A 25,107-nucleotide genomic window follows, 5' to 3' on the forward strand; every position below is an offset into this window, starting at 1 on the left:
GAGATTTCAGAGGAAAGCCTGTAAATGTCAAGGCTTGTAAATAATGTGCGAACCTAACAGATTGTGCATTGGTCATCACCACCACTCTGCTCTGTCAGCTTGATGACGACCCAAAGCCAAAGAAAATACCACCAAATACAAGCATTTGTCCACTAGTGTACATCTGTTTAACCCATAGCATTTAGCTGCATCAGCTGAATAAAAATCTATTGGTCGGTATGCTAAAGTGTAAGCCGCTATTCTTAGCATGCGTTCTGCAAAGCTGCTTCATGCGGACCTGAAATTTGCAGAGATGCACCCACTATAGATTTTTTTTTCTTGCTCAGTGGGGGGGCCTCTACAAGGATTTGGGACTACAAGGACTATCAAAGTTATACAGATCCCTGGGGGGAGGGATGGAGAGAGGAAGGCGATACCAGACTAATCAGCACTGGAGCCCAGAGCACCTCGCAAAGAAAACTTTCTGCTTCCTCTTGTGAACTTATTTGCTGGAAGTTACAGCCATGTCAGACATGCATTGTAATTCTGGGACTCGACGCTAGGACAGAAAAGTGAAATATAACCTTTATTTGAAATGCTTCATAAAATCAGTGGTATCTCTGTTTCAGAAACTGCAACATGAAATTACTAGAAGCTTTTTATCATTGAAGATAATAGTAGAAATATTGCTTAGGAACTGGGTCGAGCGCTGGCCAGAATCTTTTAAACAGTAATAGAGAAGAGCTTAGATCCCACAGAACGAACAGGCTTGCATACTTTACAGGCAAAGTAAATGTGTCATAGAGATCAAAATTGTGTGTTTGTAGGATACCAGCAGGCTGACCACCATGATTACCTCTGAATCAGATGAATGAAAAGTTATGTCCACATTACAAACAACAGTATACACAACTGTAACTGTGCATGCACTGAAAAACATTGTTGGTCAAGTTATATGTGCAATACATTTTCTATGTATGTTCCAAATATGATAACTGGTTATTCAAAGAATGCTACTAGATACAGTTGAAATGTGAATTGACATACAGATTTAACCAAGCATATAATTTTGGGAAGAAAACTACTTTTTAAGAATTAAATTTGGTAGAGCAGAATAACTGTTCTGTGCCTGTTTTGCATCTGTAACACGTGTGTATGGTGCGCGCGTGCACTGAAGCATATTAAAATCCATTGTGGATTCTTGCTGTTGCTCTGGCACACTGAATTCCATGTTCATATGAGCAGACCTCAAATTCTTCAGACCACAACTATAGTGCATAATCTGAGTAAACGAGTTTCTCTGAGCCATTGCTTGACCCGGTTAAGGGGTTTCTTACCAGTCCAGCCAGAGCCATCAAAGACATTCTTTGACGTTACTGAGGGCAGAAATTAAAAGCATGGAATTCTCTTAACTCGCTAATTCTAAAAACTCTTCTTCGTGTTGTTTGTAACAAACTCTTAACAGTTAAAAGGCTGCAACATTGAAGGAAGGAACCTTTCTCAGAGCCTACAGACAATTTTTATTGTTTAACATTTATAAATATGGATGTTGGCAGGGGAAGAGCGCATCAGTCTTTTATTAATGCTGTACTGGACAATCCGTGTTCTGTAATGTTTCCTGACATTTGTGTTTTGTTTTAAAATTCTTTCGGTGAGAAAACATTGTCATTAAAACAGATGTCAAATACAGACATAAATCTTTTATAATGGATTCATGAGTGTGTCAGGCACTCAGTATTGCATTAAGCATTGTTAAAAATTAAAACAATGCTTTAATGCTGTTCTCTGGTGGTCTTGCGCATAACTGCATAATGAATGCTTTATTTGAACAGATGTGATCAATGTGAATTTTCACTGCCATTCCTTCTCCTTTAAGTCTGTGACGGCAGTGACAGCAACTGTACACCTTCCCTGTAAATCCCAGCAAAATAAAATGTTCATTTTCCCCAGATTCTGCTGGGACACTGACAGTCCATTCATTATGAAGTTCAGCGGTATCTGAAGAAGCACTTAATCAGTTGGAATATTCCATTCTAAAATTTTAAAATATTCCAAAATGTCATTATTGGTTTATTTGAAAATACTGTTAATATACTGTTCCATAGTTCATTAGAAATTCATCCTCGAGTAACATACCTATAGGCATTATAATCGATGCACATTAATCACTATTATTAGAATAGAATATAAAACAATATCTTTATTGTTGCTGTATATAATGCTACATATAATAAAAAATAAACAATAACAAATAAACAATACAGTATATACATTACAGATATGCACTATATTGCCAAAAGTACTGGGACACCCCTCCAAATCATTGAATTCAGGTGTTCCAATCACTTCCATAGCCACAGCTGTATAAAATTACTGTAAGCACCTTGGCATGCAGACTGCTTCTACAAACATTGACGAAAGAATGGGTCACTCTCAGGAGCTCAGTGAATTCAAGTGTGGTACCGTGATAGGATGCCACCTGTGCAATAAGTCTATTCGTTAAATTTCCTACTAATTCCACGGTCAACTGTTACTGGTATTATAACAAACTGGAAGCAACTGGGAACAACAGCAACTCAGCCATGAAGTGGTAGGGCGCGTAAAATCACAGAGCGGGGACAACGCATGCTGAGGCACACAGTGTGCAGAAGTCGCCAACTGTCTGAGTCAACAGCTGCAGACCTCCAAACTTCATGTGGACTTCAGCTTAGCTCAAGAACAGTGCCTAGAGAACTTCATGGAATGGGTTTCCATGTCGAAGCAGCTGCATCCAAGCCTTACATCACCAAGTGCAATGCAAAGCGTCGGATGCAGTGGTGTAAAGCACGCAGCCACTGGACTCTAGAGCAGTGTTCACTGGAGAGATGACTCATGCTTCTCTGTCTAGAAATCCGATGGACGAGTCTGGGTTCGGCAGTTGCTAGGAGAACAGTACTTGTCCTACTGCATTGTGCGAAGTGTAAAGTTTGGTGGGGGGGGGGGGAGGGGAGGGATCATGGTGTGTGGTTGTTTTTCAGGGGTTGGGCTTGCCAACATGACTGCACACCAGTGCACAAAGCAAGATCCATAAGGACAAGGATGAGTGAGTCTGGTGGGGAGGAACTTGACTGTCCTGCACAGAGCCATGACCTCAACAAGATAGAACACCTTTGGGATGAATTAGAGCGGAGAGTGTGAGCCAGGCCTTCTCATCCAACATCAGTGCCTGACCTGACAAATGCTCTCCTGGAAGAATGGTCAAAAATTCCCATAAACACACTGCTAAACTTTGTGGCCAGCATTCCAAGAAGAGTTGAAGCTGTTATAGCTGCAAATGATGGGCCAACTCCATAATAAAGCCTATATATTAAGAATGGGATGTCATTAAAGTTCATGTGTGTGTAAAGGCAGGTGTCCCAATACTTTTGGCAATATAGTGTATATATGAAACATAATGGTTAAGCAGTAGTGAAAATCATATATTCTTTTTAGTAGCATTAATTTGAATGAATTGTAATTATTGTAAGTAAACTTGGAAGATGACCTGACTTTAGGCATCAAAAACCATAAAAACTACTGAGATGAGAGCCGTCAGTGTTGTCACAAATCAGCACATGATAAGGGTGAAGTAATTCCCTCTGAACCCAGTCAGCAGGGGACTCAGCTGTCCGTTGTTCTGAGGGACTTGACTGATTTTAGGAACTTCTTATATTTATAACCTGGTCATTTTTGTCAGGGGCTGGTTGCAGAGAATGAGTCCTAGCTGGAAACATCTTGCGTTGCCTGACTTTAGGGCAAACAGGAGCAATCTGGTCCCTCAGAGCGACAACAATCAGTTTCAGGTCACTTCATGCTGCCAATCCACGCAGCTGATTGGCCCATTATTAATAGGATTTGTGTAGCTAATTATAAAACAGCCCAGAGGTCAGGGGAATACAGATCCCACTGAGCGTGGTGCTGCTGGGACATGAGTGCATGAAGTATCCTACCCTTGAAATCTCTGAGCAAAGCAGGGGGTCTTTCTGACTGCTAAAATAACATCGGGCCATCCAAGGCTGGCTTATCGAGGGGGTTTAAAGCAGCCTCAGTTCCGATCCTCTCGCAGGGTATGACATAATCACTTTCCGCGCCACATATGCGCCAGCCAGTTTCATTCCTTACTTGTAAAGGTAGAACTGGCAGGATATGTTTAAACATTTTAACTTAGGACATAAAATCCATCTGCATTTGCCTGTTGGTGAAGGTGGTCATAATAAATATTGTTTTTCATATTTGTTACACTCCGGACCCCCCGCGACCCAGTAGGATAAGCGGTTTGGAAAATGGATGGATGGATGGATGGATATTTGTTACATTTTTCCAATACAAAATGCATATAAGTTGCCTTGTTAGTTTAGGTGATTTCATATGTATATATTTATGTGTGTGTGTTTGTATGTGTGTGTACCTCTGGCCTCACCATCAGAGCTGGGAATGATATTACACCTGAGTTAACCACGTTCCAGTACAAGAAGTCAGAAAGCCATTTAGCACGACTAGTTCTAGCCAGATTTGTTGTTAGTTATTGTTGCTAATACTAGTTGACAACAATGCATTACGCAGTATTTGGTGCATACAAGCAGTGCAGCATCAAGTCCACAGATAGCGGTTGGACAGTATTGTGTGTACGAGCGATTTAATGAAACTTAAATGATACATAAGTGCTAATAAACAGTATATAACTACAGCTTTCATTTTTGTTGTTAAAGGGTGCAGCCATCTTGAATTCTGAGGTCGAGGCTGCAGAGGTTTCTCCGAGTCAGAATTTTGACTTCAAGGGGCGTTCCAGCTGAAAATTCCGACTAGGAATTCAGAAATTCTTACTTCCTAGTTTAAATAGAATGCTGCAATACTATGGTGTGTTGCTACTCAGCTACTTTTACCATTACTCTACCCCATCCAGTCGATAACTTTTACCGGCACCACCCCTACCCCCCCCCCCACAGTGTCCTGATAACGCCAGTGCTCCCCACCAGGCTGTCAGATTAGTTTTTATGCCAGCACTACTAGGTACACTCTGGACAGGATGCCAGACAATTGCAGGCAACGTATATGCAAATTCAGATATGCCAATTAGCCTGACTGCCTGCCTTTGGGCTGCATGGCATGGGGAGAACATGCAAACACACTTGACATTGGAAGGTCAGATCGGAGCCCCCAGGCTTCAAGGAGGGAGGCAACAGTTGTATCTTTCTTACTTGTATATTGTTGAATAAGAAAACGTACAAAATTTGCAATTCAAATGTAATTGCCATCTTTGCTTCTTGTTTAAACAATACCAGATTGTTTGCTAATTAATGTGAATGCGTCCTTGAAAACCTTTTATGCGCTAAATGATTATTTTTCAGACACTGCCTTTTTCAGTGATCATTTCCTTTCTAACCTAGAAAATATGCTAAAAAGGGCTCCAGTTGTCACTACTGGGAATGTGAAACATCTTTTTTAGTTGTTTCTTTTTTTTTCTCTTTCGCTATGTACCTCTAACCAGGTGGAACCCACTTCCAGGGCTGGACGTTCCAGGAGGGAACACAGGGTACGACAACAGGAAGTACCAGCGGTTAACGAGCTCAGTGGGCTATTTAAGGATTCAGCCACTAGGGCTTTCTTGCTCAGTCTTATTTGAGTCTCCTTCCAGGACTGAGACTTGATCTCCAAGTTTTTTTTTTTGGAGGCTTGGCTTGATTGATTGTGTTGGTTTCACTTGTTTGCCTCACTTGATGAATTTTAGGGTTAGCAAGATGGATTTAAGGTAGCCTGGGCTAATTGTAAGTGAATGAAGATACAATCCATTTAAACTGGAGAACCTTAAATCCAAAAATTATCTAGCTAACCAACAAATCCCGCTTTGTGATACAGGTGTCTGGTTTCAGCAGGTGTCTATCTAGCAAGTGACCCCATTAGTTTACATTCACTTCTGCGTAGTTAATTAATAAAGTATTGAAAAAGTACATTTCCTTTGTGTCAAGCTTGGTCTACCATCTACACAGAAATGGCTGTTTTATTTCAGATCATTTAAATGACAAAGAAACAGAATGTTATACAATGTATATGTGCATTATATATTTTAAAATATTGAAGATAATGTAGACAAGCATTTACGATTATGGTTTTTGAGTTTGAATTCGAGAAGTGGTCTAGGGTCCTCGGGGAGCAGTCGAAGTCTGCACTCTGGGAGGGGGCATTGCTTATGTTTTGGAGTAATTACAATATTAAGCTCTCTGCTGCGAGGGCTTCCTGTGTGCCCGAAACAGCTGTGGGGAGGCACTGTGGGGGATCGGGGCATTGAAAGGGGAAGTGAATCACTGTGTATAAAAACAAATAAGTGGCGTCCTGCAAATAGGAACATACTTGTGAGTTAAATATGCATCTACGCTCATTAGATATGCGCGGCAGAGCCTTCAGCAAGGAGTGGGGGGTCTGCTGTAAGAGGATTGGCCGTTGAGGCCAAAGAATGGTAAACAAAGCAGCATTTTTCATTATGAAGTTTTACCGGGATCAGTGCTGCTGCCTCGTGTTGATGTACGATTTATAGCTCAATGCTCCAATGCCCTATGGAGGCCTGATGGCTTCTAGCTGTACACTTTTCTCATGTACACACAGTTTTTATTCCAATGCTGAAAGAGCTTCAAACTCTGTGAGATTAATATCACAATCAAGTCGCCCACTCATCTGTGGCTAGCATACATGCGAGAGCCGTTTGTTCTGTGTTGGGGTGGGGCTGGTTTTGGGTGTTAACACTGAGCTGGGGAGAGAGGGGGACAGGTGAATTGAGGAATGCCCGGAACCCGGAGTTAGCACATGGATCCTCATTTTCATCTTTCGCTTTGGAAGAGTTGCTCAGGCCAGCCTCTGTATATCAATACCAAGGTATTTTATCACATGGCTTGGTGTCTGGAGTGGCCAAGATTGACTATTTGCAGGCACAGATATAAAATGTGCTGCATCAGTCCCCAGGGATAATCCGACAAGCTGTCAATCATACGACAGTGGTGGGCTGTTAGAGGTTGGGATTTCTGGGGGGGGGGGGGGGCTGAAATTTGTTCTTTTTAGTGATTGCTCTGTTCGGAATGAATGCTTGGCTAACAGACCAATAAATTGGGGCTATCGCTGTTCAAGTTGAGATTTATATTTATTTATTTTTACTAGGTTTACCAAGAATGCTACAGTACATTGAACATGGTATGGTTTTATTACTATTGAAAATGGGATTTGAAATGTTTATAAATTGCATGAACAAACGTGACTGAATTTGGTGAGCTTTCAGCGTGCTTGTTGTCTGGATTGGATTTGTTGTGGATTGATGTTTATTTTCTCTCACTTCTGTGGTCATCCCAAGTGCAAAGCCTGTGTAAAGTATAATTATCGTTACCTATTTTCAAACAAACCAGCCGTACAGTTTTGTTAGGGTTAGAGAAGAAATGCGTGGCATGCGCACAAAATGGCGCATTTTCAATGTGGGTTTTGGCCGTTTACGCCTTCGTTCGCCTTCGTTCGAGTTCTTCATGGCCTTTGGTCTGGGAGTCACAGAGGGGCAGCGGAGTTTATTCTGCTCATTGTGATGCTGTGATGGACCCCGTCCTGCACAAAGCCAGCTTACCTCAAACCCTCATCCACAATGGGCTCTCTGGGGACGTTCCAGTCCTCCTCCTGTGTCTTTGTCTTATGCTGGTTGGGGGAGTGTTGGGGGTGGGGGGGGACGACAGGAGCCCTGCCCCTCCGTTAATGGAAGCAGTGTCCGTGAAATATCCCACTGGAAGTGACTGTTCCCCCCTCGGCTTCACGCTCGCGTGAGCACACAGTAGGGGCAGTGTCGGGGGGGGGGGTGGGTGGGTGGCTGGGAGACAGGGAGGCTTCACAGAAGCTAGGTGATCGTGTTTTGTTTGCAGCCAGCGTGGGCTGTGTGGTGTCCACACGCTCTCGCCTCATTGTTTTCCCGGAGCTTCTCAGAAACGCTCTTCTCCGTTCTCTGGCTGACGTGAAGGAGCCGAGACTGTGAGTAAGCATGTGTTGCCTTTGCTAAGTGCTGTCGTGTCCTGGGTTCTCCGGTTTTGTTTAGAACTTCTGCTATTCCATGATTGTTGTGACAAGAGTGCGTCAGGTCGTAGGAGTGAGGGCTCAGGGTCCGTCCACTGTCTCTCCAGTGTGGTTTCAGTCGTTGCTATGCTTTCAAATATTTCAAATAATTATGTTTCTGTAACTTTTGTTACATAAAAATTTACATTTTTATTCATAATAGATTTCTATTGAATGAGATGACCAGTGTAGTAAAAATATAATAGGCAAATGTCTTTACTTTTATATATATATTTTTGTTTTTAATATTACGATTACTTGATTCATATGCAAATGATTCATATGATTCATTTTCAATTACTCATACAAAAATACAGTTGCACATAGGTCTTGGTAGGTAAATATTTGGATAAATTGATGATTCAGTGGTAACAACTGTTGTAAGAGATTTCTGAGTATCTCATCCTTGTGCAATATCAGAAGATCTTTTAATTTGTAAGAGAGTAACCTGGTTTAGCACATTAAAGATCATGCTTTTCTTCCATTTTTTTTTGTATTGTTAGATTCTTTACTGCCAAGCTTTGTACCTATGGTGATATTTCAGATACTACTTCGAATATGAACATAATATTTTAAAAACTTTTGCATCTGGTCCTTTTGATAGAATGTTGATACAAATCATAGATTAAAGATTTTTATTTACAGTAGCTGAATATCGGACGTCCCGTCCAAGGTGTACCCCAGTGCTGTGTCCCTCTGCAGCCTGGAATCAGCATCAGGGCCCCTGCATTCCTGTCCAGGATTAACAGTCAGAAAATGGATGGATACATGGATAGTAAAATGTTCTTCAGTGTGTTCACCTTCTTGTGGCATTTTGAGGAACCCAAAGAGGTCTGTCTCTCAGGTGCCGTGTGAAGAGCATTTAGAGATTCTGGTACCTAAGCTGGCATGTTTTAGGGATATTTGCACATTTCTAAGGAACTTCTAATCGACATCCTCCAGTTTCTCATGTATTAAATGGGAATAGTTTCAATATTAAAGGAAACGTAGTCGACAGAAGGCATGGAGAAAGGCTGTTTTTTTTTTGTCTCTCTCAAAAAGAGATCTGAGTCCAGATGAAGAATAAACTCGGATTTCATGTGGGCGATGTGGAGACAGAGCCTTAACCACAGCTCTGAAACACATTCCTGGAGAACTTCAGCTCAAGCTGATTCACAGTCTCCAGTTTATATATAAAATGGCAAATGTCTAACAGTGGCTTCGCCCACAACGTTCTAGTATATTCTTTTCCTTGTTTCCTCCCTCATTTGTCAATGTTCAGGTTTCTAATTGACATTAAGAGACTGTAACAGGGTCCTGCTCATTTGCAGTGCTGAGTGTTATTGGCAAGTGGCTAAAGAAAGACACAAATATAAGCTGGATAAAGGGAAACTGAGTAGAAGGCGTGGAATACAAAAGGCATTTACTAGGTTTCAAGCTATGTAATTACTGGGCTTTTTTTCTCTTATGCCATGGAAATGATCAAATTTTGCAATGGACTGGCATCCAGAGTGTCCCCTGCCCGATATGGCCTCGGCTACACCCCAGGGCCCCCGCACTGCATGCATGGGTGGATTTAAATGTAATTAAATAGGCAAGAAAGTTGGTCACTCTTCCAGTTGTGAGTTCAATTCCTGTGCCCCGTTCTGAGTGTGGAGTTTCATGTGCCACTGTGTTTGTACAGGCATCCTCCTGCAGTACAAAAAAATGCAGTTAGATGAAGTTAGTTTCTCTGAATTGGTGTGCTGCTGTTTGTGAGTGTTAGTGTGTGTGTGTGTGTGTGTGTGGGTAGGTGCCCTGGGGTGGAGTGGCATCCTATCCTGGGAGTTCCCAGCCTTGTACCCTTTGCTGCCTGAGAGATTCTCCAGGATCCACCCTGTGCTATAGGTAAGAGGATGTGGAAAGTGGATGTAAATGCGCTTAAATAAGAATTAGGTAAGCAAGAGATGCTTCGCAAAGAAAAACGCCACAGTAATAAATGGCAGTGATGTTTCCCGTGTGCTCCACAATGCTTCACTTACCCAACCTGCGTCTGCTTCAAGCTTCAGCTGGGCTCTGGCTTTCCTTCTCTGCTCTCTATGATAATGAAGCTTTACAGTGAGAGTTACGCATGTGCAGCCTTCACCTTTCGTTGATCTTTCAGAAATAATCTCATAGTCCTCCCGAATTCCGGGTTCAGATGATGATTGTAGTACTGAGATACCCGTTTTTTCGAGCTCTCTAAACTCGAGAATTTTCCTATGGCTCTGCATTCTCGATTCTTCTAGTGATGGCAGCTAGTGGACCAGGTCGATAGGCAGAAGACGCGTCGAACCATGAAGCATGAGGCTCAGCACCACCTTTCACTGTTGGAATGAGGTTATTTTGGTAGTAAGAAGTATCTGATTTTTTACAGTTTTAACTTATTCTGTTACGTGCATGGAGACCTCAGGAAAACAACATTTGACATAAAATGCAAAAAAAAAATGTAAGGGCTGGATTTGATTTAAGATGGATTTCATAATAAAAATGTGAGATTTCCAGAAGTATGTTACGGGTTCAGGCGGTGCTGTAATTACTCAAGCTAACCAAACACACATGAGGAATGGGGGGGGGCGGGGTCTGTGAGTTGGCGGGGGGGGGGATGTATGTCCCGGGATGAGCTGAAGTCAGCTGATCAGCCCCTCTTCCACCTGTGCACCATTCTTACTACCAGTCACTGTTTTCCCCCGACACCCAGACGTCGCTGTGCCCCCCCGAATACTCCAGCCGCCGTGTCCCTGTACTTCCTCTCTTCTTCCCATTTCACTGGTTTGCAGTCCCCAAACCCCATTCCAGCTCCCATCCCCATATCATGTGGATCCATTCAGCATCCTGCCCTTATCCAGGGAAAGCTTAAAAATGGCCAATGCTAGCTCACTCTAATCCAGAGTCTCTTTCTAGCTCATCCATTACAAACATATTTTTGACATTGGGTTTTAACCCGTCTGAGGGCAGTTCTTCTTGTCTAGTTCGTTCCTTGACTGGATCAAGAACTTAAGCTGTGATGCTTCTGAATCGCAGCTGCCCTATGATCTGCATAGCCAGCCATCACTTTTGATTAGGCAGAACTGCAACAGGAAGACAACCTACATGCCCCCCCCCCACCTTGGACTGTCCTCTGAAACAGTGGTTTTAAGGCAACGATTAATGGTCTTTGATCACCCCTGATACATACAAGACAGTATGTCAAAGGGGTGTCAAGTGAGCAGGTAGGCTGAGGGAGACCCCCCCCCCTTTGGCTGTAATGAATGTGTCTCCCTGCTGAATCCCTCTCCTGAAATGGATCTGACGCAGTTTGTCCCTGTCAGCCTGTCAGCGGACGTGCGGAGATCAGTCCACAGGAAGCACAGCAGCCCCTTCACACCTTGTGATCCACTGAGCAGATTGAAAACCTCTGCAAGCTAATGGATTTTCCTTTCTAAAAGTTTCCGCTAAAGTGCAGAGCGAATGGTAGCAGGAGAAAACAACTTCAGGGGGGAACTTCAGGGGCAAGACGGTCATTTTGAACCTGGAAAACATACCAAGAACATGCGGGGAATTGTGACAGCAAGAAGGATACAAGTAGCTGATTCTGTATAGTTATGATGCTACCATGGACCTTTAGGAGCTGCCCTCTTCCATATACATTTCAATAAAATGCATTTCATGGAGATATTGTACTGCTGTACAGTAATACAGGGTGACAAGTAAGGAACAGACTAAATTTAGTTTCCAAAATGTTATTATGCTTGTTGCCTTTTAAAATATAACCCAGTGAGGTTCCTCATGGCAACATTTTTAGGGTTGGCCTATTTTATAGTTTTGCTATTTTTTAAATTTTAACTAGAGATAAAAAAGAGAACTTAACAGCATAGTTTTCTATCTCGCAACCATTGTCACTGCATGGAAAAGCAACAGTGCAAAATTAGCAGGAAGAGTTAGAAATCAGTATACAGTGGTGTACAGTGATAAAGCACACACTGCTATTCAGTCAATGTTATAGTTAATTTTATCAGTTAGTTATAGTTAATTGTATCATGTTTTTCCCAGGGCCTTGTATTTTGCATATAAATGCAGGCCGGCCATATTGTAGCAGAGCTTCAGAACGGTGCTAGAGCATTCTAGTCTCATTACTTGAGTATGAATGCTGAACCTTAATGGTCTTTCTCATGCTCAGATCTATGAATGACCTTTTCCTGACTGAGATCTCAACTAAAACAAGAGGCATGCCCCTTTCCTCAGCACTTCAATCTCCTAGCAACAGCATTCAAGCCAGGACGTACACAAGGAGCTTCGATTGGACTAATGCAAAGCAAACGCAGGCCTATTGATCTCCCTGCATCATACTATCGCACTCACTCTCCACTGCACCCTGTTACACCTCCACTTCCAGCTCCTCTTATTTCACCCCCCCCCAGCCCTAATTGTCAGTCAAAGATGTCTCCTTGGCAGTCCGGGCCCACACTTGTCCACCCGTAATGAGTGACAGTGCCCCCCTCCCCCCAACCCTCCCCAAAATGGGGGAGGAGGGTTGCTATTTGCCCTCTGAAAAAATCTCCCAGGACCGAGAAGCAGCGCGCGATCCCGTGCCAGGAAAACTACACAAAGTAACGGAGCCCCAGCGAGGCCACACTGCCTGCTGGAGTCATTTGGACAGCATTCGCTCTTCTTTTCGCGGAGGGATTAGAAGTGATGTCTGAGTGAGGAGAATTCGACAGGAAACTGCCAGGCGGATGCAGGCAAGGCTACGCGACTTCGGGCTGCCTTAAAGGAGGAAAGGGTTCACTCAGTGCCTGGCCGCAAAACCGTGCTCATCTGCCCGCGGCTTGACGTGTCAGAGACTGGTAAGGGCCCCTTGCGCCCCCTTAGGTGTGTGTGTGTATCTGTGTATGTGAATCTGTGTGTCTGAATCGCAGATGGACACCCCTGCTGTTTTTCTGTTTAATACATTCTGCGTTCAGACAGGGGAGCAGAAACAAAATTACTACAATCAAAATGTTGATGTTTTACTGGTTCTATGTCAAGAGAAAACCGGGGCATATGGCATGACTTAGAAGTTACTGGCACCGACTAGCATTTTGCTTATTTGACATGTTTTAAGTTGATTGAGCCATCATCTCTTGTTGTCTCTTTCTTTACTCAGATATGCAGACACTCCGTATGACTAAACTAACCAAAAGAAACTTGATGGCACGTTCTCATGAAACTTACAAGTTCTCACCCGGCAGTATTTAGCTGAATACGTTTCAGCGAATGTATGTTTGACTGTATCGGCGCTGGGTCTTCTGAGGCTGGCGGTAACAGCACTGTAGGGCATCTGAAGACTGGCTTTTTGTGAATGGGACAGATTATATCATGTGCCGGTTAGCAGGCTGAAATCAAGCATCCTTTCCTTTATTTATGTAGTTGCTTAATAGAGAGGCTTTGTGAATGAAAAGCCTTTTATCCAAAACAGTTAGGGGTTGATGTGTTGCCCTCGTGAGTCACAGGAGAAATGAAGGACGGCTTACTCACTCGTTAATGTAGAGATCAGTATTGATTGGAACTCCATCCGTCTCTCATTAGCTTTCCTCGATCTGCAGTCATCTGCAGCGGATTTTTAAATAATTAAATAGCACAAAGGAAATGTGATTTATGTCCCCCCCCCCCCCACCCCCCGTTTTTAAACAAATACTACACATTGTGGTGACATTATTTGACATCATCCTATAGGACAGGGGTGTCAAACTGCAGTTCTGGGAGGGCCGGAGGCCTGTGATTCAGCTCAAGAGTTGTGTGGTAATTAACACGACGAGTTGAATCAGAAGAGGGGAAACCCAAAAATTTGCAGGGCTCTGGCCCCCCCAGAACTGCAGTTTGACAACCGTTGGTGTTGGAGATCAGCCATCACCCCTTATAATTTTAATTTGTGTATATGATAGATAGGTTGTTCTGAATATTAAACAATTAATTAGAATGTATACAAATTGCAGTATATATCTATTGATGCTTAATCTAAAGCAGTGATTCTCTTTTGGTTTTATATGCAGTAATTATGCTGATTATGTTTGAAAATATTCATTATATATCTGTCTCTGTGTACATTGGATATAAAATGTTTTGGCAAGCAGTAAGAGCAGAAATAATAGTGCTGAGATGTAAAAAATACCGTATAATGAGACTGTGAACTGATGAGTAGAAGAGTGTGAATGAAATTTATACTCTCATTAAATCCTCCTCTTCAATTCATTTTATTTATACAATTTATTCCTTCTCTCCTGCTCAGATATTACTGTTTAAAGAGTCTTAAAGGAGAGCTGAAATTTGGACAGCATTACTATTTACATACTTAACAGATGTCCTCTTCAGAAGCATATGATTATTATCTCTTTCCTTCAGAGATTTATAAACATACTCATGGATATTAACAAACGAACTGAATGGCACCCAATTCAAGGACAGGCTCGTAGGGTTTGGCCTAGCGTTTAAAGTCACCTTGAGCTGCTCATGAAGTGTAAATTTTGTTGCTAGTTGCTGACATTTAGAGCTACTTTTCCCCTCTGTGTCAACCCTCCTGTACGATGATCTATGGACAGCGTTCGTGACCCCCCAAAAGTGGGCGCTGATTTGGGGTCCTGCAGGCCCCAAAAAACTCCTGACATAAGTTTAAGTATAGCTTGAGCAAGTTGTGGTCTGCATGAGGTTTCCAGCACAAAGCGAAGGCAAGCCAATGCGTCTTTATGCACAGGACGAATGTGAAGAGTGTGTTTTAATCGCCAAGGCTACCTCCTGATGCAGCATAAAATGCAGGAAGCCTGCTCTGACTTCAGTGGAGCCTGTCTTGAATTGGTAATGGGTCTCAGCTGGAAGGTATGGAGCCACTAACAAGCAATCAGGCCTAATCCACCAAACAGGCCTGTCGCAGAAGCCCCTTTATATGCTCCCCCCCACCCCCCTACACCAGTCTGTGATCGCTCCTTTCTGTGGCGCGTATGCAAATGGCTTCTGTCAAGCATGCTGCCTGGGATGGCAGCTCGGCTTTCAACTGCTGGGTCCGCTCCCACTTCAGGTGTTTTGTCTGGGATTACATGTCTCCCAGGACAAGGCACGCGCTTGTCGTCCTGATCACCCCTCCTCCACAGCACGTCAGATTTAAACCGTCGCTCCGATTTCAAACGTCTTTCCAACCCGTCCTGGCTGTGACTGGCCCCCATCTCCGCTCTTTGTTCTGGCTTTAGCTCCTGAAAAAGCCCCTTCCCATTAGGTACTGCAAAAGGCCCTCTCCCTGCTTTTCTGCGGTACATCCTATGGTGAACTCCATATACTGACAGTGTTACACTTCACTGAGTACAGAATCTGAGAGAAGCCTTAAAACCCAAAGAAAGAAAACCATCAGTGGGCCCTGTCGTTTGGTGGAGAACCATTTAATCTGTTATTTATTAGTCTGTCACAGTCATTCAATATGTTCATGTGAAGATAGCAGTAGATGTAAATGTGAACATCCATCCATCCATCTTCAGGATCATAGACGTTTCCTGGAGCCTATCCCAGGCTGCACAGAGCACAATGCAAAGGACCATGTGACCGTACACAATAACATGTTATATGCAAATACTGCATCTGCTATTTAGTTCTTTGGCAGAACACTTTAAAATAGTCATACCGTTTATCTGTTTTATGTGAGATTTATGTAGCATGGTCAATGGTGCAACAGAAAATCCTCCTTTGAACTGAAAAAGGAAGTTATGAATCAAAGAACCCACATGAATCTGACACGGTCATCCATAGATCTCCAGAACCAGCCTAATGTGTCTCTATATGTCTCATAGATCTGATGGCTTTTTAATTGAATTCCTGTCCATCAATATTTTTTAATTAAGAGTATTTTTATTCCCAAAAGCTGTGGGGTGACTGGGTACAGAGTCACCTTGATTAAATGAAAATGTTTTTTTTTGTTCATCTACAATTTAAATTAAGAATCTTTGTTTCTTTTCATTCTTGGAACTAAACTACGCAATGAGTGTAGTGATGTTTGTCTGTTAGGATGGGAAAAACCCTCCGGAAATGTATGAAATAACAAACAAAAAAACAGGCAAATGGAGAGCTGTGCAAGCACCACTTTCAGTGCCATAAAGCACATTTCCCGTCTGGGTAGCAGGAAAAGGCCTCAGTGCCGTTTTAAGAGTGGTTATAAAAGCATCTTTAATGACCTTATGTGTTTGTGCCTGTTTTCAGTCTGGAATCAATCTGGGCCATGCTGAGTGTCCTCAGGTACTTTCTATAAAACGAATGCTCGTGTGATTGTTTAATTATAGCGATTGATGAGCCAAGTTGATATCGAACCGGTATATTCCCATGAGAAATTGTATCTCGTGGTAATTATAACTAAGATTGCACATGCTTGCTGTGATAGTTGAACATTTTAGGTTACAACTAGCTAGATTTTGACAAGGAGAGCCAGATATTACATACAGTATAAATTTTATTTATACATTTCGTTCACCATTATAATACTCATTTAGACTCACAGAGAAAATGAAGACCTGCCATAATAATATGCTAATATTTTTTTCCGCAAGGACTGCAAACATTAGAGAATGCCATAGGTATGCATTTTTTTGCTAATTAATCATTTTAATTAGCGCTGTTTTTTTTTTGGCTTAAAGTCATTTTAATTGGATCGACATCTTCAGCATAAAAACATTCTGAAGGAACTGGGAGTCCATTAAATTCCTGGATAAATAATACTGAGACAAGGAGATAACTGTGATTTACGTTTACTGTTCAGGGGCCTTCTCCTGAAAACATCGTATCCATTTCATGTGTGTGACTGTGCCTCTGTCTACCAAGAACCGTGGAACCGAACAGCAAAATTGCAACTTCCACGATTTTAAAAGGCCTTCATAAACTCATGGAAACCAGAGCTGCTCCAAATAAAGGTATGAACCTACCCGGGGTCGACAAGCTCCCAAACCCCTCCTCCATCCAGCATCAATATTCTTTTTCTTTTTTCCATGAGTCACTGAATTGGACTCCCTGACGTGACTGGAGTTAACCTTGGAACCCAGCCAAGGTGGGTGGGGGGGAGGGCAGTCCTGCCAAAGTTCGATGGAGAGAGGGAAGCTAATTGCTGCACCTATTGAAGGGTTCTCTACCAAGTCTGTAATGAAAGCTGTGTGACTTCCATCCATGTTCTCCACAACCACCTGGTGCCCATCCCATGGGGGACCAGGTGGGCCGCATCTACTAGAAGGAATGCCAGTCCTTTGCAGTGCCCACACTCGTGCACCAAAGGTGCTTTGGAGAAGCCTAACCGCATGTCCTTGGACTGCGGGAAGAAACCAAAATCCCCAGAGGCCCAGCTTCTGAGGTTGGGCTGCAGGCTTACCGCAGGCCTGTGCTGGATTAGCTCTAATGGCAGAAGGATGCGAAGTACATGAAGAAAGTAAGCTAGATAGACCCAGAAACAGATCAAATGATCGAGAGGAGACTGCAAAAGTGTGGGTGTATTTTTTATTTATTCTTTTGTTCTTAAAGTTTTTGTTAACATTGACTGTTGCCCAGCAACCACAAAGGCTTGGATGCCCACATGGTGATTAATTCAATTAACTAAGAAGGGCCAGATCGCTTTTTTAATTATACTCCAGCCTGCTTTACCATGCCACCTTGTGGGGACTTATCTGAGGATGAAAGAGATGAAGAACGATCTAGAGGAAGGAGGTTCTGTCCGGTATTCAGCTGTCAGCTGCCAGCCCGAATAGCGTTCCCCAGGCTGATAAGTGAAAGCAGTTTACTGGGAGCCACGTGGACTTGCTTAAGAGGTTAAGGGCCACTGAAAATATGCACAGAGGATTTATAGAAAGTCATAAGCAACTGACGTTTAAGTGCATTTCGAGTGCTGCCTGCATTTATCGCCGCCCTTGATTTACGCTACGTGAAGCGAGGAGTGTGCTTGGTGAGATGCCACTCGCTAGCATGAGGGGGTGTGTTTCGTGGGGGTGGGAGCACCAGCAGCCAGCCATCCGTCCACTGGCCTGGTCCGCAAAACAACCCATCTTTAGCCCCAGAACCTCCCTGACTTGCTGTGTTGTTTCGGTCGATGGGTTAAATAAAGGAGCAGGAAGAGATTTTCTTGCAAATTCCTCGCATTCTTTGAAGCCAAAAGCCGAAATCTCTCAACCACTGAAATACTTATTCGAGGAGGGGAAGAAAGAAGTTTCAACATTTTACTCCGGTCACAAGAAAAAGCAACAGAAATGTTTATAACCAAAGCAGGGCCCTTAACATTGCGGGAGGAATGGTAGTAAATATGTATGCATAAAGCGCACGTCCGCAGTTATTCCTCTACAGGAAAGCGAGAGATATGCAGTAAAAACATGTTGATGAACAGCTCCATTTGCTTAATGAATTCCATCTACATTCCCTTCCAATGATGTTTTTTTTTAAGATGCCATTTCACGTGACTCCATGGACAACACGGGCAAACCCTCATCTGGATCATTTATAATTTGTCAGGGGAAAGAAAATAGGTATTGACCAATTAAATCAGATCAATCGTGCTGGCCTCCCACCAGCATGTGAGCTTCAGAAGGCTTATTAAATAACATCCATTCAAAGAACAATCTAATTTGACTTGTGCTCTTTTTTTCTGACTATTTGCAGCCTTGTTTAAAGCTACAACATTCACTGTCTTTTTCTGCTAAGCCCTGCTGTCTGTCCTGCATGTTACTACAGAATTTCGGTCTTTTGGGAACTTCACAAGGACAGATCATGTAACTAGTCACCGAAATACTTCCTTCCCCTGGAACCTCTTCACAGTTCCTGGACATCGGTAATGGTCGCTGTGACCACAGGAAGACATACGTGTTAGAATTAGTGTATTCCTAGGTGAGAGGGGCTAGTTAAGTCACACAGATAAATGTTCCTGATCGCTAAGTGACAAGGAAATCTGCTTCATTCCTGTGGAATGTCTGTTCATGCTTCTCTGTCCTGTTTACAGCCCTACATAATGTCAAAGGGCCCCACTTTGAAGGCTACGTGAATCCATTAATGCCCATAATGTGACCAAAACAGGCAGCTCTCCGGAGAGAGAAATCACTGAAAAGTCCGGTGTTCAAAATGCGAAACTTTGCAAACTAAATAACTAATGAATGTGTACAGAACATAATCTACCGAGTAGCCACTTTGTGTCTAGCACTTAGACATCATTTGTAGAAAAAAAAATCACCTTTGGTCTAACCTCCAAGCTTTAAAAGATTCAATTTTAGATTTGAATTCTCATTGCATGTATGGCTGAGCAGCGAAGAGCCTGGTCCAAATCTTCCAACAGGCACACCCAGGCACCCGCAGCAGGCCCCGCCCACCCCAGGCCATGATTGGTTAGGCCGGCGGTGAGCAGCCTACAGTGTCAGGATTCAGCTCCCATTTGAAAGGGGGAAAAGAGCGGACGGCTGCCTGCTTACTGACTCTCGGTGGACTAGGAGGAAAGGTTAGGGTGCTGCCAGAGCAATGCAATGAACAAATAAAGGGCTGTAGTTAGATGACTTCCTCGACGAGGCAGATGGTTACAGCAAACAGTTGTTAAAAACCTGAGGAAAACTGTTGTCTTCCGTGCCTGATTATCTTTTTCTCCTGTTTATGGATAATGGAATTTTAACCATGTGGCAGGTAAGGAGAATGACTGTTCCTATTAATTCGTTTTAGTTTATGTTTGGCCGATATATCTTCCATCTAACTTTAAAGGGTGATTTTAATGTCATCTCCATCACTTCCAGTTGGGTCTAAACTCTTAGTTTGGGTTCTTTTAATTTTATTTAATTTGCAGTGTGAGTCATTGTGCGTGACTTGTCACTCAGCTCATCAGCAACAGCCAATGCCTGAAATTGAAACACGTCACAAAAAGGCAAAACAGACGTTTGTAAAGGTTTGTAAAGGAGCCTTGGGCTGCAGACATGCAGGGCAGAAAACAAGTGTCCCAAAAATATTGACATCATGGGACTGCCCTAGCTGCAGTAGCAGGAAATGCAGTTTCAAATTCTGATCATGCTGTCCTTCAATGAACAATAAATATTTCTTGGCCAGAATTCAGTTGAAATTTATGTTTTTTTCTAATTATCTTCAGTTAAGAAGGATAACAGAAGATTTTCAGTCCTAGTTACGAACCATATATTTGTTTTCTGAATCCATCCATTGACTGTGCTTGATTCAAGATAGACTGGGCGGCTCATTGAGCCTGATCCGCAAAACAGTCCATAAAAATAGTGTCTGTTATATGAGCCGTCATGCAGGCTGTGTGTGTATAATATGATTTATTTGCTAATTACACACAAGCTGCTTCCTTGCAGGAAGTCAGATAGACCTCCTGTTTTTTGATTACTTGTGTAGTAGGTACACTTGAACAGTTGCCACAGTACATATGATTCTAGGAACAAGGGGATTCAGGGTAGGAGATATGGTTCTGTTCACTTTGAAGGATGCAGGCATTATTTATATGAGCAGGGTAGAGAAAGAGAGCTGTGTGTAAGGAACGTGCATGTTAGTGATAGGAACTGTTTACAGGATACTTGGCAGTTTTGTTTGGCCTTGTTTTACTGCAGATTTATTTCTATGTTGCCTTAAAGCCACATTTGTACTTTGAAACACCAGACACACAGTCCTGCTGGTGTCCAGTTGAGTTAAAGGTTTTCCAGATTTTTTTTTAATGCACTCCACATTTCTGCCTCAAGGGGATGCTCTTCAATCTCTTTTACATGTTTCGTAAGCTCGCTCTGGTGTACTATAGAAGGCTCTTTATTTAAATCAGAATCACAGGATAGAAGCAAGATAACAAGAAACTGTAATTGACCCAGAAAGGGCTGCATGCTTCGTGTATGAGCAGATTCTAGGACAGCTGACAGGAAGCCGCGGCAGTGTTGTGCTTTTTAGCTGCCTTGTGACAGCGCCCCCAGCAGGCAAGTCCCTGTGCCGTCTCCGGGGGCCCTGAGGACCAGCCTGCAGCATTTAACCTCTGCTGCTGGCATTCTGCACCTTCCCTCCCCCCTGTATCGTTGGCCTTCCAGCTGATAAAGGAATTTCATGGGATTATTGATTTCATGGAGTCACTGTGACGGTTTCTTGACACAATGGGGCTTATTCATACAGCAGCTGAAAGCAAACAGCTTCGGTATTTGTCTTTTAATGAACCACCCGGTCTGTCACTCAAAATGTTACTTTAGTGTTCATCCTCTGCCTGCTCTAGCCTTGGGTCATTCATCAGGTGATGAACCCAACATCGGTCACTGGTAAAGGGACCAGTGGAATGTGAATTCCACCCACAGCTTGCACTGTGCATTTTGGTACACGCTTCACCCTATTTGCACAGTGCTGTCAAAACACAGGTCTGCTAAAATGGGTGGAGCCTCACACATAATGCTATATGAAAGGGTTTGGGGAGGGCATGGAATATTATGTCAGAATGCAAGGGAAGTGGCGTCCTGCCACGAATACCCCCAACCCCAGCAGGGCTGGAGGGAGTAAGCTGGGGCTGCAGAACAGCCGGATGGCTGTCCACAGTGACCCCTAGCTTCAGCTGCCTGCAATGACAGCTGGTGCTAAATCCAAGTTTACATTTTGTAGATTCAATCAGATGAAATTCACTTTTATTGTCTTTGTGCAAAGTATTCAGACAACAAAATCCGGGCTGACCTCTATTATGAAATTGCAAAATAGTGAAAAGTGCTAGAAATAGCTGTACAATATATACATGTGTGATAAATGGAAAATGTACATCTAAATGTACGTCTGTAATCAGTCTGGATGCCTGGTGGAAAGAATTACAGTTTATTTACATTAAGTAAACATCCAGAATTACGTTAAATAAACATCCAGAAAAACACAGCTAGAAACGTTCGTCTGTGTCCGTATAATAAGTTGTGTCTCCAGTATTTTAAATAATATATATTTTTTTCACCAACTCATAATCATGCCACTCGTTGAAAGTCAAACATTTGCATTTATATTACAATGATGAGGAGTATGTGATTCTTCATCGAGTCACATTACTGAACGATTAAAGCATGGTTCATCTTCCAGGTCATGGGTCTGGTAGAGACACATGAGGAAAGTTCTCCTCATTAAGCCTGGGCTCACGAAAAGTGTGCCACTCCTCTCGTCGTTCATCTGCAGGAAGATCAGCTGTAACTCACCGCTCCCTGTAATTAGGTCATGCCCACTGAAAAAAACTCCCCGGCTTCCTCGTGAGCCGGTGGATGTGGACTCTAGTTTTTTTCCAAACCTGGGCCAAAAAAAATCGGCTACTGATGGGGTGACGCCTATTGCTCACCTCGTGAATATTAATAACCCCACCTAATGATGGGAAGTAGGTGGAATTTGCAGTGATTAACTGCAAATTAATAGTTATGCGGATCATAATTAGCAATTAATCTCAGCACGGTTTAATATTTATGCACTTCTTGTGGTGACTCAACAGTAGAGGCATTTCAATGTAGATTTCGGCATGTCCAGTATCTTGTTACTCCAGATGAAGTACCTCTGGATGACTTTCGGACTAGAGACCCTTCTGGCTCCCAGACAGAACATTCCTGAGCATTCACTTACCGTCTCACCAGGAGGGGCAGTGCCGCACAGCCTGAAATGTTACACTTTCAGTACAGCTTCTCAGTTGCCTCAACCTGTTGCATGATTTTACAGGCATATGGCAACCTCAATGGCCATATTCATTCTCCCTATCCCTCTGTGTTCTTCTGCAGAAGATTATCTGAACATCCAGGTATTCCATGGACAACTGAGCACTAAGTGTTCAAGTTCTGGGTTTTGTGCCTTGGTGGAGTGATCTGGAAGCCGCATTTCTCTGGGTCTGAGAGCCCCTCAAACTCACATCTAAATGACACAGGTGTGCAGAGCATAACAAGATGGACAACTTCTGGCAAAAAAATATTGGCACTTCTGCACTTTTCTAAGATAATGCAGCAATTCTTTCACAAAAAAACTTTGACATCGCAAATGTTTCGGTGTTAACATATGTATTTCCTTCATTTGCATTGGAACAGCACAAAAAAACCTTAAAAAAATCTGTTTATTTTACTCATTGCTGCACGGCCAACCACTCTAATCATATTGATTTAGTGTGAGTTTCGTGTGATGCTGTTTTGCAGGATTAAACGTATCGAGGCATGAAGTGTGGAAAATAGGTACAAACTAGATTTTGTTAAGAGCGATGAGCAGCTAGGATGAGGGGGCAGCCGGGTACATTATTGTGTCAGACAGTAAATTATGAGAAATGCATGGAAAAGTCACTCTTAAGAAGTCACTGGACTATTCAGAATCTTAAAAAAATATAATTGTTTTGTTGCTGAGGAAAACTGGCAATTTGAGGAGTAGGAGAAACCAAGGAGAAGACCACCCCTTCCCACACACGCTCGCTGAATTATTCTGTCACAAGCTTCTAATAAAACCATGGCACTACAGAAAAGTCAGTCTGCCTCCCCCTGCACAAAAAATGGTAACAAGTTCCCTCCCACAGACGGCAATAACAGCAAATGCCTGCTTGCATATGTAGGTCAGGCTGGGAAGTGAGCTAAAAATCACTGTGGGATGAGGCCTTTGAGATTACGGTCCAGCTAATCGGCAGCCCCGCATGGGACCTGTGTGTCAGGGGGTTGACATGGATGTAGACTTTGAACGACCAATTCATCAAAGTCACGTTCAGAGGACGGGATTAAATTGAAATAGGCCGGGCATCAACCTTTAAAAGTACAAAAATAATAAAACAACAAATGAAAACTGTACTTTTTAGAAATTGGAAGCATGTCGGTACCTACTGATGTAGCACCTTTAAAAAAGAGGGTTATGCTTTTTTTAGCTTAAATTATTATATTACTACCGTAGATGCTCAATAAATGTTTCTGCATGAGGAACTGAAGCGTTTGACCAATGTTCACTAAATTTATTATGAGTAAAAGATAGAATGTGGAATAGGGCTGGGAGACTTCCATGTCAAGGAGAGAAGCCAGGGCCAAATTTGAGGGAAACAAAATGTCCAATCACCATACAGGGTTCGAGAAGAATTTGAATGTCAAAGGCTTGCTTCCTGTCCAGAGAGTTTCTTGCCTCCTATTCTGTGGATCCCTCAGGTAGGCTCCAGGATGGCTGTACTGGATAAGCAGTTCTGGAATGGGGCTGGCTGGATGGATGGATGGATGGATGGCAATAGTAATTTTAAAGAAATTAAAAGAGGGTTAGATTGTAGGAGAAAAAGCAATTTTAACTTTAATTGAACATTTGATTTTCACTCAGCTTTTGCTCAAGTAACAAACCTGATACTGACTTAAGCTCACAAAATGTTAATGATCATAATGAATTTGCTCGGATGCTTAATCAGACTCAGACAAGGTTGACATCATTTTTGGTGTCGATTTGTAGATGGGGCTGCACAGTTGCATTGTGTAAAGGATGCAGGACACCCAGTATGTGCTGTTCTTGGTATAAAAACCAGTGACCTACTTTTGAAGTTACAGATACAGATGTTTATATTATATACAGTACTGCGTGAAAGTCTTAGGCATGGCAAAGACAATGATGTTTAAATTATCCTCGTGTTGGTGTAAAACTATGATATTATGCCTGTCAAAGTGTCAGCTTAGCCATTTCAGAACCTCTGCTAAAATTATCCTAGTATTTGCAGGGACAGTCCAGTGCAGCCATGTATCTTTTGACTTGGCCACTAGCACACCTCATACAGCTAGTCAATCTGTTACTGACTGTTTAAACCAATATATTTAATTATTTAATTGAGCTGTCGGTGAAATTTAACAAAATCATGGAACAGCTGAGATGCCCCTGAGGAGAAGTTTGGGAACTGAAGCGGTGTTCATCTAGCCATCCAACTAGATATCAGTAACTTTTTAGAAAACAGAAGAAAATATTGCTAGTTTTTATTGTGTTACTCTCAGTTTGCACATGTTCTAATGTTAAATAGTGTTTTTTGTTCTAAGGCAAAGTACACTTGCTACCCAGATAAACAGCTTTAAACATTTCTTTGGACTGCCTAAGACTTTTGCACAGTACTGTATATCTGCATGT

The 25,107-nt window shown here is 42.6% G+C and overlaps 1 protein-coding gene across 4 annotated transcripts in view; it reads left to right on the forward strand.

Annotated features, from left to right (window-relative positions):
• Positions 1 to 25,107, forward strand: part of LOC125747928 (E3 ubiquitin-protein ligase Midline-1) — a 69,296-nt gene that overhangs the window by 15,525 nt on the left and 28,664 nt on the right. For 2 of the 4 annotated variants that reach the window (XM_049023573.1, XM_049023609.1), the window contains exon 1: positions 19,444 to 19,695. The exons of 1 other annotated variant lie outside the window; for it this stretch is intronic. The gene's annotated coding sequence lies outside the window, so the exon portion shown is untranslated. Of the gene's footprint in view, positions 1 to 7,850; positions 7,990 to 19,443; positions 19,696 to 25,107 lie in introns of those variants that run through there. One more of the 4 variants, XM_049023600.1, reaches the window with a different exon arrangement.

This window comes from Brienomyrus brachyistius, chromosome 1, assembly GCF_023856365.1.
Source record: "Brienomyrus brachyistius isolate T26 chromosome 1, BBRACH_0.4, whole genome shotgun sequence".
Lineage (NCBI taxonomy): Eukaryota > Metazoa > Chordata > Actinopteri > Osteoglossiformes > Mormyridae > Brienomyrus > Brienomyrus brachyistius.